Raw genomic sequence first — 16,938 nt, 5'->3', positions numbered from 1 at the left:
TGTATGGCAGTCATCTTTTATGGCAACAGTTTCTGTACCTTGTCCGCTTTTTTGACATGCAGAATACGAATACTGTAGCTCCTGAGACAATGCCGATGTAACGATTTCGTAGGAGACCGAAGCCAACGAGTCTGAACACCTTACGTCACAACCGCCAGACCAGATGTGCGATGATTGCCAGATTCCCTTAACAAAGGTCCCGTTGCTTCCAACTTTTTCACTACAGCCAGTCCGTAGGGCAACGGTTAGCACTATTAGCTGCCGTTCACAGTCCCCTAGTTCGATTCTTGTTACTGCAAGAAATTTAAGAATGGCAGGTGCGCTGGTATGTGGTTAAAATCGAACAAGCAGCTCACCTCCATTAGGGGTTTGCCGTAACAAGCTGCACCACCTCAACACTAGGAAACGAGTTTATTTTATTTACCATAGCCATAATCGTGTCTCCCCTGAACGCCCATTGCAGAACTACGGTGGGCTTCGTAATCGAATAATATTTTTCTAAAAGGACGAGCTGATGCTACGAATATACGATAAAACAACAAGCAAGCCAGCTACAAGCAAAAGTGAGGAAACAACGCATAACAAAGAAGAGTATTGTTGGCAAATATTCGTAAGTGAATCGCTAACAGAAAGGAAATCTGGTCGTTTTGAAAAACACAGAATTTATATAAATCACTTTATAGACAGGGAGTATTCTAATATTCGAAACGATTAATCTCGTAAGATGAGCGGATCCATGGCTAAATGCTTGGCGTGCTGGCCTTCGGTCCAAGGGGTCCCGAGATCGATTCCCGACCGGGTAGGGGATTTTAACCGTCATTGATTATGATCGAAACAATCTTTCAACCTATTCACTCATTGTATTCATTGACTAATTCCGATGGCTCGGAGGCTGGTGCGTGTGTGGTTTTCAGCATTAAACATCACCATAAGTATTGCCCCACTCTCACAGATGCGCAGGTCGCGTATAATGTGCCAACAGGAAGGACCTGTACCTGGCCTCTCCGGAGGCCACAAGTCATTATCTCGTTGGGTATCAAAAAGATAAGCGGAGGAATGAAAATGTATCACTCTCTTTAATTTGATATTCTAAATGAACGTACATGTTGTGCCATTGTCTTGAAGAACGCATCAGTAGCGAAACATGGTGTAGGCCTCCGAAAGTAACGTCGGCACTAAGGGATAGAATCCTCAGCTCTATGCCAGGTGAACTTTCTTCCCAGGAATTAACTTTCTTGAGTAGACTGAGTTAACCCACGGGTCATGTGCTTCTTCAGAAATGAAAGCTTATTTTCTAACATTTTGAAATCAGTGAGGGGGAATCGAACCCAGGTTTTTCAGCGTTAGCCGACCATGTCCATTCCACCTCGGCTAAGCAACCTTCAGTTTTGATATATAGGCAACAAGAAAGCATCAGACACAGTGGATACACTAAAGAGAGCTGCGTTCTGCGTCCAAGAAAGTACAGTACAAGTTTAAAAAGGCCTTATTTCTTTGAATAAAATGGCATACAGCATTGCATTTTGCATCAATAATTCTACGAAGGTTTGTTCTCTTCATCAAAAGTGAAACAACGTTTCTCGAGCTATATCGGAGCCATTTCTCTACCGGCTTCCTCATTACGATTTCATTACACTTACTTTCTTATATTCTATATCCTGAAATGTTATTTCCTTGTTCTTTCCTCTTCATGTCATTCCACTCAACCTGGTATTGGAAGACAATGGATTTGTAATGGAATCGAATGTTATTAGCCGAGACAGAGGATGTCTTTCACAAGAACTTTGTATCTCGTAGCTTTGAACGTGCATTATTTATATTCTTCTCTAATGGACTCTTTGAAACAGCCGAGAAGCTTTATAAAGAATAAATTCAAAAGTTATAACGAAGAAAATAAAATGTTGAATATAAGAAACTGTATTATAGGAAGAGCATTCACTTAGTCGGTCACAGTTAAATATAAATTGGTTGCGAAGCATGCATACTTATAATGTTTGGATACTTGTGCACTATAAATGCTCCAAAAGATGAAAATATTTGCCCTTTTAATGATAGTGTTGAATCATTTAGAGATACTGACTAATAGTCTATAAATGTATTCAAAATAATTATAAATCAATGTTCTACTGTAACGTAATATGCATAGGCCTACAACACCTTCGATCTGACATGTATCCTTCTGCCAAACAATGCGACTGCCTTCTTTTACTTTTTCCCCCATCAGTTCTCTCAGCTGGTGCTTTGCAACTTAAGACATCAAGATATCAAACTGTAATATTTGGATATTTCTAATAATATATTACAGTTTTCCCTAACTCGTTCCGGATGACCTTAGTTTTGAAGTTAGAAGCGATTTATTAAATTAAATAAGAATTCTTAGCTTCGGACAGGACCAGATCGTTTATCACAGTATATTTCACTAGTGCTTACCCAGGACTTTGCACGTGTATAATTCATTCCTGTTTGTTATAAAATTCACCTATAGTAACTCATGCCTTCTTTTCCGTGAGACAAAGGCAGTACTTCAGCACTCCAGACGTACAGTATATGAAGCTTGTCCATATGAGCGTAGGTGGCGGAAATGAGACGAAAACCAGACCTAGCGATGGCGGGTTGCCTTCCCTCACATTTTACAACAAAAGTAAGATGGGTGTGTTCTTTTTGCCTCGGCTAGCCTGCTTTTCCGCACGGAATCGGCGTGGCTCTGCGGTAGACGAAACGCGTGTCATTTCTTAAGAAATTCCTAAAGTGATCCAAAATACATACTGTTGCATATATAATTAATCGTTCCAGTTCCTTACTGCGTTGTTTATTTTCAGAGGAACTTAGAGAATCTTACAACATTTGTCCATTCATTTTTTTCTACAGAGATTTCCGACTCCGTAGGTGCCCTCGATTGCATGCTCGAAACGCTCCTTCAACATGTAAAGAAACGCAACTTTCTGAGATCGTCAGAGTTACGAATATAATAGCTATAAGCATTTGCATAGGAAATTTAATTCCAAATTCTGTTTTCATGCTCCGTTTATTTGTAGGACTAACGTTTTATCCGTTATTTTGTTCTTCTGAAGATAAAGCAAAAGCAGCTGGGAGACTGATTGCCTCGAATCGAGTGGGGGTATCTCAGTCGCCTTTACAAAGAATATCCAACGGCCGTAGCCGTGTTGAAATACCGGATCCCGTGAGATCTCCGAAGTTAAGCAACATTGGGCGTGGTCAGGAGTTGGATGGGTTGCCACGCGCTGTTGGTGGGGGTAAGGGAATGTAGGAGCGGAAAGGAACTGGCCACCCTACCGCACGTACACTCCGGCTCAGAAACGCCTCTGCGGAGGTTCGGACCTGCCTTCGCTTCGGGCAGAATACCCCCCACCCCCTTTACAAAGAATACTACAATATATTCAAAACATTGGAAAAATGTGCGGAAGGTACAGATATAAACAACACGATTTAACCCGAAAGAAGTACCAAATACTTCAACAGACTGTGGAAGCTTCACACATCTAAGAAGTATATTAATTTTATTTTTTACAATTGGCTTTACGTCGCACCGACACAGATAGGTCTTACAGCGACGATGTGATAGGAAAGGCTTGGAGTGGGAAGGATGCGACCGTGGCCATAATTAACGTACAGCCCCAACATTTGCGTGGTGTGAAAATGGGAAACCACGGAAAACCATCTTCAGGGCTGCCGACAGGGGGCTGGAACCCACTATCTCCTAGATTCAAGCTCACAGCTGCGTGTCCTTAACCGGACAGCCATCTCGACCAGTGGGCTCAAAATTAAAGCGCATTGAGTGGGCTTGGCCGACTGTTATATAACAGTATCTGCTGGCACAGTGAGGATAGCGATGGAACCTACCTTACTTGTAAGTCTCTTCAGTAATGCCTAGATTATTTATGACGTCTGAGTATTGAGCTGTTGGGGAAACAACCATCCTTTGGAATGAGGACTAAATGTACAGTAAAGCTGCAGTCAGAGGTTCAACTAACCTAACAAACAAAAGTATATACATACGTACAACATAAATAAATACCTTTTTTAGTACATTAGTGATCAGTGGCGGAGCGTGATTACTCAGAGGAAGCTTTCAACTAAAACTTGTCATTGAATTCGTTTACGATTATCCTTAAAACTAACACTGTTTTATAACAGATACCGTAGTAAAATATTGCTTACCGGGCGAGTTGGCCGTGCGCGTAGAGGCGCGCGGCTGTGAACTTGCATCCGGGAGATAGTAGGTTCGAATCCCACTATCGGCAGCCCTGAAAATGGTTTTCCGTGGTTTCCCATTTTCACACCAGGCAAATGCTGGGGCTGTACCTTAATTAAGGCCACGGCCGCTTCCTTCCAACTCCTAGGCCCTTCCTATCCCATCGTCGCCATAAGACCTATCTGTGTCGGTGCGACGTAAAACCCCTATCAAAAAAAAAAAATGCTCACATTACTTCTGGGTGACTAGATCAATTCTCTGATTTTTCGTGGAGAAGTAACATAATAATCAAGGCAACAAAATGCGTCTCTGATATCTAAATTTTACGAGTCATCACTCAGCCTACGTGATTACAATTGAGAAGCTGTTTGACAGTGAGATGGTGGCCATGATCTAAAAAGCCAAGAATAACGGATGAGAGGATTCGTCGTGCTGATCATACGTCACTTCGTAATCTGCAGGTCTTTGAGCTGAGCAGTAGTTAAGGTCCGCCAGGGCTGTTACGCCAAGGCCTTTTGTGCATAATAATAACTATAATGACAGAATTATCCTAAATAATTGATAACTTGAACTTGAACTACATCAAAACAAAGCTCAGTATATCACGACATATTTTGAAGAAATATGTTTAATAATAATAATAATAATAATAATAATAATAATAATAATAATAATAATAATAATAATAATAATAACTTCTACATAAAGTGAAATATTGCAGCAATACTACTCGTAGTAACAACAAATATAAATTCCGTGGTTTCCCGTGTTCACAGCAGGCAAATATTGCAGCTGTACCTTAATCAAGGCCGCATAGGAATTCTTCCCACTCTTGGCACTTCATTGTCCCATTGTCACCATTGTTGGTGGTACAAAAAGGAAATAGTACTACTACTACTACTACTAATAATAATAATAATAATCATCATCATAATAATAATAATACCCGTGTGGGGATTTACCGGTTACCTCCATCGGGCGCGTCCCATTGGAATTGGGGAAGCTCGCCGCCAGCAGAGTCAGAGGGTAGTAGGGAAAAAATAATACCACCGTGAAAAAGAACTGGTCCATTGCCAGGGTTACGGCGAAGACTGGTAAATGACCAGAAGCCAGAAAACATTTTAAGGCAACCTCTAGGGCTAACAACCCTAGTTGTAAAAGGATGGGTACCCGTCCAAAGCAAAGTCAAGTCAAAAAGCATGATGGCACAACATTTCAAGAAACGTACCCCAGGGGGTAAATCTTCGGATAAATCCCTCGTCGTGAACGCTACGGTGCACGAGTCTCGTTCGGATTCTGGGGGAGACTCGACATCATGCAAGAGACGAGTCGGAGCGTCTCGGTGTACCCCGAAGAGTCAAAAACTCAGGCCAAAATCTAAAACCTTTCTAGAAACTACAACATAAATTCACTTACACAAACTGGCAAGCGGAAAATCCTCACCAAAGCTCTTCACGAAAATCAGATATCCATAATGGCCCTACAAGAAACAAGGTACCCAGATGAAGAGATTTTTGAATCCGAAGGCTACCGATTTTTCAAGAGCAAAGCGCAAAGAGCAATCCTCAATGGAGCTGTGATGCTTGGAACCGCGTTTGCTGTTAGAACCAAGATCCTTAAATCGGTTGCAAATTTCGAACCTCTGAATGACAGATTGTCTATACTCACAATTAAATGCGCGAGCAAAACCTACGCCCTAGTTAACGCACATGCTCCTACAAACGATAAAGACAAGTCTGATCCAGACGAAGTTGATAATTTCTGGGACCTACTGGATGAGAAATTAAACAAAATCCCCAAACACCATGTCAAGCTTCTTTTGGGTGACCTCAATGCCCAACTAGGTCGTGAACAGAAGTACAAGAAAGTTGAAGGAAATTACCCTGCTCACAAAAGAACCAATCCCAATGGCAAAAGACTGGTGTCTATTTGCGAAAATCACAACCTGCAAGTCATGTCGACCCACTTTCGCCATCTACCCAGAAAGCAAATGACTTGGCGTTCTCCCGTCCAAGCTCTCGGAGAGTTCCAAATTGATCATGTTGCAATCTCCAGGAGAAACAGCCCTGAGATTATGAATGTCAAGGTAAAGAAAGGCATCAATGTGGCCTCAGATCATTATATGTCTCTTATCAAATTCAAACCAATTACTGCAAACACAAGGAAGACAACCAAACAGATCACACGCTTCGACAATGATAAACTTCGGCAAAGGATCGAGGAGTTCCAGGAGAAGGCTAGACCAAATGACTGTGACTTTAACAACGCCGAAAGTCTCCTTGTTGAGGCCGCCAAAGACGTTGCAGAAATCAATAGAAGCAAAAAGCATGCCTGGTGGAATAGTACCTGCGAATCAGTCCTACAAGAACGACTCAATGCGTGGAAACAGTACTACTCTACGAAATCAGAAAATGATTGGGAAACCTACAAAAGCCAACTAGCCCAAGCAGCTAGGGTGTTCAGAACTGAGAAACGTAAATACGGAAAATCTCTCACTGAAAAGATAGAACAAAACTTTAGGAAGAATGAAAGCAGAGATTACTACAGAGCCTTCAAACGCAAACTCACTGGCTATAAACTACCATCTCTATGCTTTGAGCGAAAGGACGGCACACTGGCGACTTCAAATGAAGAAATTTGCAGCATTCTGGCAGATTACTTCAAGAATTTACTTAATTGCTCTAAACGGCAAAGCGCCATTGATACAAAGGAACCGTTACTCAGGTACACAGATTTCAGACCACCCGACAGAGATGAAATCAAGCGCCAGATTGCCCGTCTCAAAAATAACAAAGCGCCGGGGGAAGACTCAGTAGTAGCAGAACTATGGAAATATGCCCCAGATGAATCACTTGATATCTTGCAAAAGCAAATAGAAGAAATTTGGAACAAGGAGACCCTACCCGAAGATTGGAAAATAGCTTTGATCCATCCATTACACAAAACAGGCAGCATGAAGAACATCAACAACTACAGAGGAATATCTTTGCTACCCGTGACTTACAAAATTCTATCACTTGCCATCCTGGAGCGTTTGGAAGCACAAGTCGAACATGAAATAGGTGAATACCAAGGAGGGTTCAGAAAAGGTCGCTCAACAGCTGAACAGATCCAAAATCTCAAAGCGATCATCAGATATTGTACACTAAGTTCCAAGCAGTATGTGTCTGTCTTTGTGGACTTTAAGAAAGCGTACGACTTCATTGATCGGGAAGTCCTGCTAAACATCTTAAATGAATTTGGAGTTGATTTGAATCTGCTGTCATTAATTAGAGCCACCCTGACCGATAAAAAATCCAAGGTGAAGTTCCACGGATGTTTCTCGCATTCCTTTGACATCAAAACAAGAGTCCTACAAGGTGATGGGCTATCCCCGATACTCTTCAACTGTGTTCTTGAAAAGATCATCAGAACCTGGCGGGTGAGATTACAGGAAAGCAACTACAGTCCATTGAGAATAGGAACCAAATCCAAGGGGATCGCAACAGACTGCTTAGCATTTGCCGATGATATTGCTGTTCTCTCAAACGACATAGAAACCGCTAGAACTCAAGTTGAAATTTTAAAGGAAATTGCCGTACAAACTCTTTTGCAGATATCGTTTGAGAAAACAGAAGTAATGACTAACATCAAAGAGGCTCCACCAAAACTCCATACAAAATACGGGGACATTTCACCCGAGTAGACAAATTCAAATACCTGGGTGAAATCATAATGAAAAATGGACTGGACAAAGAAGCACTTCAGGAGCGAGTACGCAAACTGGAAATAGCCTACCAAACATCCCGCACAATCTACAACAAAAAATGCCTTTCCCAAAACACCAAGATACGTCACTACGAAACAGTTCTGAAGCCAGTAGTTCTATATGCAGCCGAAACCCTGTCTCTAAATGCCAACAAAGGACTCCTTGAAGAACTGGAGAAAAGAGAAAGCAAAATTGTGAGAGGAATCTTGGGGATCAAAGTACAGAAATGGAATCCATCAAAAGAGATCCAACAAGGAAGTCTACAGCAAAATAGAGAAAATTACCGACACAATCAGAAAAAGACGGGCATGATTTTACGGTCATCTGAAAAGAATGGACGGAAGAAAATCAACTAAAGACATCTTTCACTTTTTGATTCAAACCCCAAAACCACTATTCCCTGGTTTAGAAATACCAAAGAAGACCTGCAAATGCTACATATCTCAGCTCAAGACGCCCTTAACAGAGATCTGTTTTGCAAGAAAATATTGACGAACGGGCTGAACCGAGACGAGCTAGCGAAGGAAGACACGGTGCCCCTTGGACAGAGGAGCGTAAGCAGGCCCACTCACAAAGAATGAGGGAAATTTGGGCTCTAATGAAGGCCAAGTTCAGTGTCAAATGCAACAAGACTTAACGTGGTCCTTGATGGCCCCAGCGAATTATATATAATATATAATAATATACAATATATAATAATATATAATAATGGCGATGATAATGATAATAATATATTCTGACAGAATATCCTTATGTAGCCGCCAATTTGGACGTAAGTTACATATTTACGACAAACATATTTTTTAATCTTGTATTATAATAAATTGTTTACTTTCATCGTTACATATATACCGGAAAAGCAGAATTTGTAGGTTTTTCTTCTTTTTAATTTACTCTGCATAGAACACTTATCAAAACAAATAGTTCGATTAAGGTGTACTTTCGTAAAAAAAGGTTCTGAAGTGGGTTTGTCTTTGTCTGTCTTTCTTTTGCCTGTTACTAAATTCAATACAGTCCGTTGTAATCTTCCGAATGTGGGACTAGATAAAGTGTAGTTTTCCCATTGTCCACGAACTCTAAGTTGAAATTCCGGAGTTAACGCACGCTCTCCTTTGAATAAACATATCGTCGTTAAGACTCCAAATACCGTTGTTACAATATAGAGGGGAGAAATACCGACCCGCAGCACATGAATCATTGAATTAGTTCATGCATTATTGAACCTTAGATGACAAAACCTTTCTGGTCAGAGTTCGAAGTTCGAATATTATCGTATAGCGTATTTTTGTACGCGAAACGACGATGTGTTGAAACACTTTCAATATATGAGCGCTACAGGAGATTGTGATGTCGGAATGTATTCGAAACACAAATGAAAATGTTTAGCACGGAACACAAAATAAGCGTATAAGAATACAATTTACTTTTACCATTAACTTGAACATCACGAGAAATGTCATCGAATCGCTTTTCAATGATACCTAACCGGTTACGAAATGGAGAAAATGGAGAATGGAGTTAACCTGGGAACGTTACTTTTCCTGTCCGCAATGAAAACCAAGTATAAAAATAAATACTGTACATTTTACATGCACCGTTAATCTCTATTAAAATTACTCCAATTTCAGTAGTATTTTTTGTCGAATTTTGTATACTCTCTTTTCATTTTAATAGTGAAGAATTGTTTATAAGCTGTGCTAGTTGCTTAAAATGGCAGTTTATTCCATTCTCATTAGCACGTTATCGAGTGCACCTGTTTGCGAGCCTTTGGAACTGAATTACCATGCAACATTAAACGCCTACAAGTATCAGATATGACATGACATCGAAACTATTCTGCTTCGGTGGTCATCGGGAACACTAGATGAAGTCAAGTGAGGAACAGTGAAATTAGGACGTTATTATGAGTGGCTTCAATATCTATGGAAATGAAATAATCTTATGACTTACGAGAGTTATGACAACGTATTGCTCAGCAGTTCCTGAAAATGACCAGAGAAACGATGTCTTGATGCACCATTAAATGGTATGGGGTTCATGACGTAATATTAAATCATTCCAAAATTCGTATTAAGAGGAGCGTGAAGTGCAGAAATGCTTTTCGAAGATCCTTTGGGTCCATTTTTTTGACTATTCGTATATGCTGACGAGACGTTCATTGATCTACGGCTAAGGCATTAATTTTTAACCCGTAAGTAACACCGTCATAAGCTGCATCATATCATCCTGATTCTTCCTTTCTTTCTTTTTTCTTTCTTTCTTTCTTAATCCGTTTACCCTCCAGGTTTGGTTTTTCCCTCGGACTCAGCAAGCGATCCCAACTCTACCACCTCAACGGCAGTGTCTTGCACCGTGATACTTTGGTTCGGTGAAATACAACTGGGACGGAGGATTAGTACCACGCTCGATTGGTCTCAGATTCTATGCTGAACATGATCCTTATGAGGGGATGGAAAGATTGGAAGTGATAGACAAGGAAGAGGGAAGGAAGCGGCGGTGGTCTAAAGTTAGGTACCATCCTGGCATTTGCCTGCAGGAAAAGTGAGAAACCATTAAGAACCGCTTCGAGGATATCTCTGCCGAGAATCGAAACCATACCTACTCAGTTGACCTATCGGAGTCGAGTGGATCCCGTTCCAGCCCTCGTACCACTTTTCAAATTTCGTTGCAGAGCCGGGAATCGAACTCGGGCCTCCGCGAGTGGCAGCTAATCGCAGTAACCACTACACTACAGAGGCGGACCATCCTGATTCATAGGTAAAATAACACAAACTTTTAAAAAGCAGTTGCAATTCATTAACTTTGTGAAATTCACGAAAGTGTTATTGCTACTTGTCCGCCTTCCTATCGTAACGTTTTTCACTATTAGCTGCCATCCTCAGGAGTAGGCGGTCGATTCCCAGTTCTGCCAGAAATTTAAGAATGGCAGGAGGGCTGTTATGTGTTTAAAACGGTACATGCATCTCATGTCCACTGGGGATGTGCCTGAAAAAGTCTGCACCACCTCCGGATGAGGATACGAGTTTACAGTTTTGTTTCCTAACATATTGCTACTACAAATAATTGTATACACCAGAGTTAGAAATGTCCGCCTCTGTGGTGTAGTGGTTAGCGTGATTAGCTGCCACTGCCGGAGGCCCGGGTTCGATTCCCGGCTCTTCAACTAAATTTGAAAAGTGGTACCAGGCCTGGAACCGGGTCCACTCAGCCTCGGTAGGTCAACTGAATAGAAGAAGGGGGGGGGGAACGGTTCCCACCTCAGTCATCCTCGAAATGGTTTTCCGTGGTTTCCCATTTCTCCTCCAGGCAAATACCGGGATGGTACCTAACTTAAAGCCACGTCCACTTCCTTCCTTCTTCCTTTTCTATCCATTTCAATCTTCCCATCCCCCTACAAGACCCCTGTTCATCATAGCAGGTGAGACCACCTGGGCGAGGTACTGGTCTTCCTTCCCACCTATATCTCGCTGAACCAAACTCACAAACTCCAGGACACTGCCCTTGAGGCGATAGAGGTCGGATCCGTCTTTGTGTCCGAGAGAAAAGGCAACCCTAGAGGGTAAACACACTGAGAAAGAAAGAAAGAAAGGAAGGAAGGAAGGAAGGAAGGAAGGAAGGAAGGAAGGAAGGAAGGAAGGAAGGAAGAGTTAGGAATGATAAGTCTAGGATGAAAATACACATACAAAAATAATTAAAAATCTATACTCATCTGCAAATATTGCACAAAAAAAAAAGAAAAAAAAAAGAAAAAAGAAAACAGTAATCAAACAAATTTTCTTCGAACTATATTTTTATGCAATAAATAATTTGCTACTTGCGACGTACACTGTGTCACTTCTATCATTTCTGCTATTGCCCGGGCCATATGTCGGCCTCCTTACACCATATTTCAATCAATGTGTCTCATCTTCGAAATGCACGGGAAGGGAAGGGGGGTGTAGAGGGTACTGGTCGTGAGTGATAGCACGCTATTGAAGAGACGAGCTAGTCCATTGGTGAGCTTTCTGAGATATAGCAGTGGCTGAAAGACCATCGTAATGATTTCTTAGCAATATAGCAATCACAGTAACGCAAGTCCTTTAATGAAGAAAGAAAAAAGGGATAAAAATATCGTGAACTAAAAGGCGCGAAAGAAAAGTGAATTCCTATCCTTAAGAAGATAATGAAGAAGATGGAAGAAAAGTACACAGTCACACACAACAGGAAAAATAACCTGTAGATTTCAACAATGAAGTCGGAGAAAGAAGAGTATATGCCATCTTTATTCTGAACGTTTAAGAGAAAGTCATGCTATTTAACAGAACAGAAGAAAAACCGAGAAATAAATGGTTGTCCTATTGTGACGTCACGCTATCATGCCAGTGCGTCAGCCAAACAAAAGACGACATACTCCTCTCTCTTCAGTCTACCACTTTATTCCTTCCTCTACGTCTTCTAAAAACTTCCATTCTTGCTCTCTTCATCCTGGTCCCCACTCCATCCGGAGTTAGTCCATCTTTGTGACTGACTGAAATAGCAGAGTTGCGGGTGTATATAAGAAAAAAAAGAATGTACGTATCTGTATGTGTGTGTGTGTGTGTAGGGAGGTTGGAACAAACATTGAGCTAGCGACCTATTATAAAAGTGAAATAAAGAAATAAGAATGGGGGATGCTTCCCAAAAATCTTTTGTTCTTCTGTCATCCATCCTTCCAACAATGAATGAGGAACATCGTCACTCAACTTCCTTTAAAGAACTGTTTCTTTTCCTCTAAACTTATATGTCTTACGATTCTAAAGATAAACTAACTTCACTGGCGCCATTTCTCCAACACATACGTTCGCGCATGCAATCCTTAAATTGATCACAGTTCTTTATATTCTTCCTTAATGTAACCATTTATCTTCATTATGTTAAATATAAAAACTATTCACATGAAAGCACACTTTTACGTTAGAATTCAAGTATTCCCAGTGCATAATAAACTATTACGTAATATTAGAGTTATTATCTATCTTGTCAGGGACGAATGTTATCAATAGAAAAAACACAAGAATTACGTGCATTATATTAACATAATAAAATATGTATGTCAATCTGAATTGAAACATTGATATGATCAACAGCTTGGACTTGACATTGACTTGTCACCCGAACAACTGAGTTTTAATTTTCACTCGATTCTGGTTAGAATCCTCAGCTGTAATTCGGCATGCCTTCAGGAGGCGGTCTTTAACCCTTGGCCAAATTTATAATGAGCCAGTCTGACTCGAGTGACCCTACATATACTGTACCTCAGAAAAAGTTAACAGGGACTATGTTACGCTGCTAACAACATGCTGGATATTTTTTTTTTGCTAGGGGCTTTACGTCGCACCGACACAGATAGGTCTTATGGCGACGATGGGATAGGAAAGGCCTAGGAGTTGGAAGGAAGCGGCCGTGGCCTTAATTAAGGTACAGCCCCAGCATTTGCCTGGTGTGAAAATGGGAAATCACGGAAAACCATCTTCAGGGCTGCCGATAGTGGGATTCGAACCTACTATCTCCCGGATGCAAGCTCACAGCCACGCGCCTCTACACGCACGGCCAATTCGCCCGGTACATGCTGGATATACCGTACTAAAGAATGTTAATCTAGCAATATTTCTTGTAATATTTTCTTTACATGGAATTTCTTGTTTCACTTTTATTTTGTTGTTGTTTTTGTTGTTGAGTATTTATGTGTTAATTTTACCTTATAATCACGCTTCTGTAAGTGAAAATTTCCACAGGGATACTTCCCAACTGCGAAGTATTTGTTATTAATAACAATAATTTGTTGTTAATAATATTAATAAGCTAAATGTTATTCTTCAAATGTAGTTTTCCAAAATATTTTTATAATTCAGCTGCAACGAGACGTTGACTGGAAGATTCTCGCCTCTCATTTTCGTCGTCTACATCTGTAAATTAGTAGTACACAAGAAATATGATGACAAACCTCAGATGACATACTGTACATGTAGCTCGGGAAACAACCACCACGTTGAGATCAATGCTGCAACATTTACTGTGTAATTATGTACGTCAGTAGAATGGTATAATAATGTCACCACCGGACCCCAAGGTCATGGTTTCAAAACCCAGCATCCGTAGAAATATTTTGAAAGCAGGAAAGGAGTCCATTTCAAAATAAATTTTGTAAAAAGTAGACATGTATAAGATCTCTGTAGACACATTCACTGCTTACCCCAAAATGTTCATTAAGTCTCAGCAAAAGATCGCCGAATAGATATCTGATTTGTGGACCATTTGGTGGAGTAAACAGAAGACCTTGTGAGCATTGTACTGATTTTAGTTGTAGCACGCGTAAGTATAATGGCGTACCTCTCCGGAAGTGCAAACCTTGTTTCTAAGTTTTCGACCACCTGACGAGGAATCGAACGCAATTCTGTCTTTTTAAAATTTGCTCTACGTCGCACCGACACAGATAGGTCTTATGGTGACGATGGGATTGGGAAGGACCAGGAGTGTGAAGGAAGCGGCCGTGGCCTTAATTAAGGTAGAGTCCCGGTATTTACTTTCTGTGAAAATAGGAAACCACGGGAAATCATCTTCAGGGCTGCCAAAAGTCGGGTTCGAACGCACTACCTTCGAATGCAAACTCACAGCTGCGCATCCCTAACCGCATGGCCAACTCGCTCGCCCAAACGTCTTTCTGAGTGAAATTTCCTCATAGTAATCTGGCGAGAACCACGCGTCTTCTGTCAATTATATAGTTGAATCCTCTGTCCACTTTCAAACCAATACCGAGCGAATTGGCTTCACGGTTTGGTTCACGTTGCCGTTAGCTTGCATTCTGGAGATAATTAGTTCTTTGTGCCCCACTTCCGTTTCGGTAGCCCTGAAGAGTGTATTCTGTGGGTTCCCATTTTCATACTATTTAAATGCTGGGGATGTACCTTAATCAATACCACGGACGCTTCCTTCTCAGTCCTAGTACGCTCCTATCCCATCGTCACCATAAGAACTGTCTCTGTCGGTGCGACATAAAAGCAATACACAAATGTACCAAACCAGGAAGATCAAAATGTAAAGAATGGAAAAATAATTAATAGATCGATGTTCACTTCGAGATCTAAACTAACGAAAAGAATGACTCGATTAAGCGAACTGATTCTAACACAATACAACAAAAAATTGTCCCATGGATTCTTTGGTAAACCCAGAGCTCAGTTTTCTTTGTGATATGCATAATGTTCTCGGTGTACACCAACACCGCGAAGATATGTTAAATGATTATTTCTAGGCAAAAATGGGCAAATCAACAAGTGCTGACCCCAATAAATTGGGAGAAGGCTTGGAAGGGAACGTGTGATGCTTTCACCCGTTCCGGCCCGAAAAGTTGTATTCTATACAAAACATTTCAATAAAGAACATTATAATTATTTTCTGAATAAACGAAATAGGAATCCCTAAATTTTATGTGCATCACTATTATAGATCGTTCATTGCACTAAAGAAACCTATGTTGATTCAATAAACGTTATAGTGCATGTTTGAATTTCAACAAATCATGAAATAATTTTTAATTTATTTTATGTTTACTTTATATCCACTTGAATTATTCTATAAAATTACTTCGTAGTTTTCACTTGGATAAGAGATGGATATAAAGGGTAAATACACTACCTGATCAAAAGTAAAAGTAACCGGACACCCCTATGTAATGCGAAATTGAACCCTAGATGTCACGAGAGACGTACCCGTCAGTGTTAAAGGAGGCTGGGAGTATTGTGTTGTCACTGGAAAAACAGTAACAGCAGAATGGGTCAGTCTGCGAAGCTCAGTGACTTCGAACGTGGACTAGTCATTGGATGTAACCTCAGCAAGAAATCCATCAGGGACAATACAGTCCTTCTAAAGCTGCCAAAGTCGACTGTTCGTGGTATGATTGTACAGTGGAAACATGAACTAATAATCGCAGCTAAACCAAGACCAAGCAGACCTCATTTAAATGACGGACATGGACCATCGAAAATTTCGGACCGTGGTTGTGAAAATTGCAAGAAATCAGTGGAAGATTAGTGAATTCCAAAGTGAGACCAGCAGTCCAGCCAGAACAATGACTGTGCGTCGGGAGTTAAAAAGAATCGGTACAGTTGTAGAACTGCTGCTCATAAACCCAAAATGTCTGCAGTCACTGCTAACCGACGTTTGAAGTGGAGTAAAGAGCTACGCCACGGGGCAATGGATGACAGGAAACGAGTGATTTGGATTTATTAATCACGCTATACCCTATGGTAATCCTTTGGAAGCGTTGGAAGGACGTTACCTGCAAACCTGTGTAGTGCCAACAGTGAAGTACGGAGAAGGTAGTGTTATGGTATGGGGGTGCTTTTCGTGATTAGGGTGTGGTTGCGTTATTGCACTTGTAAACTATAAATGTGGATGAACATGAACACATTTTTAACTATTGAGTACAGAGAGTCCCAAATTGAAGCCAATGGAACACTTTTTGGGTAAGTTAGAATGTCGATTTCGTTCTAGAGCCCTACATCCAACATCATTACCTTCTCTGGTTTAGGTTCTTGAGGAAGAATAGACAGCCACCTCATTAAATGTGTCCCCTACAGATTTAAATCCGTCATAAAGGCGAAGAGCGGACCCACCCCATATTATTTCTTAATAATACGGAACGTGACACTTGTAAACTCTAAGTGCAATTTCAGATAGATTTACGGATACTTTTGATCAGGTACTGTACACTCTACCAGTAGTTTTTCAGATATATTTCCAGAACATTATATTTCTCCGTTTAATTGTAGTTTAGAATATTTTTGAGCACATGCCTTCAATTCTGGCAGCCTGATGAACCAGCTTGATCTTCAAGTTTTGCATCTTTCTGTACACCATATTCTAGTCTTCAGGTCGTATGCTGTGATTGCATACGTTTTCTTAAGGCAGGCAGGTAAGTTTTTAACAGTAATAATGTTAACCACAACTTCATTTCATT

This window comes from Anabrus simplex, chromosome 1 (genome assembly GCF_040414725.1).
Source record: "Anabrus simplex isolate iqAnaSimp1 chromosome 1, ASM4041472v1, whole genome shotgun sequence".
Lineage (NCBI taxonomy): Eukaryota > Metazoa > Arthropoda > Insecta > Orthoptera > Tettigoniidae > Anabrus > Anabrus simplex.
This window is presented reverse-complemented; position numbering follows the sequence as displayed.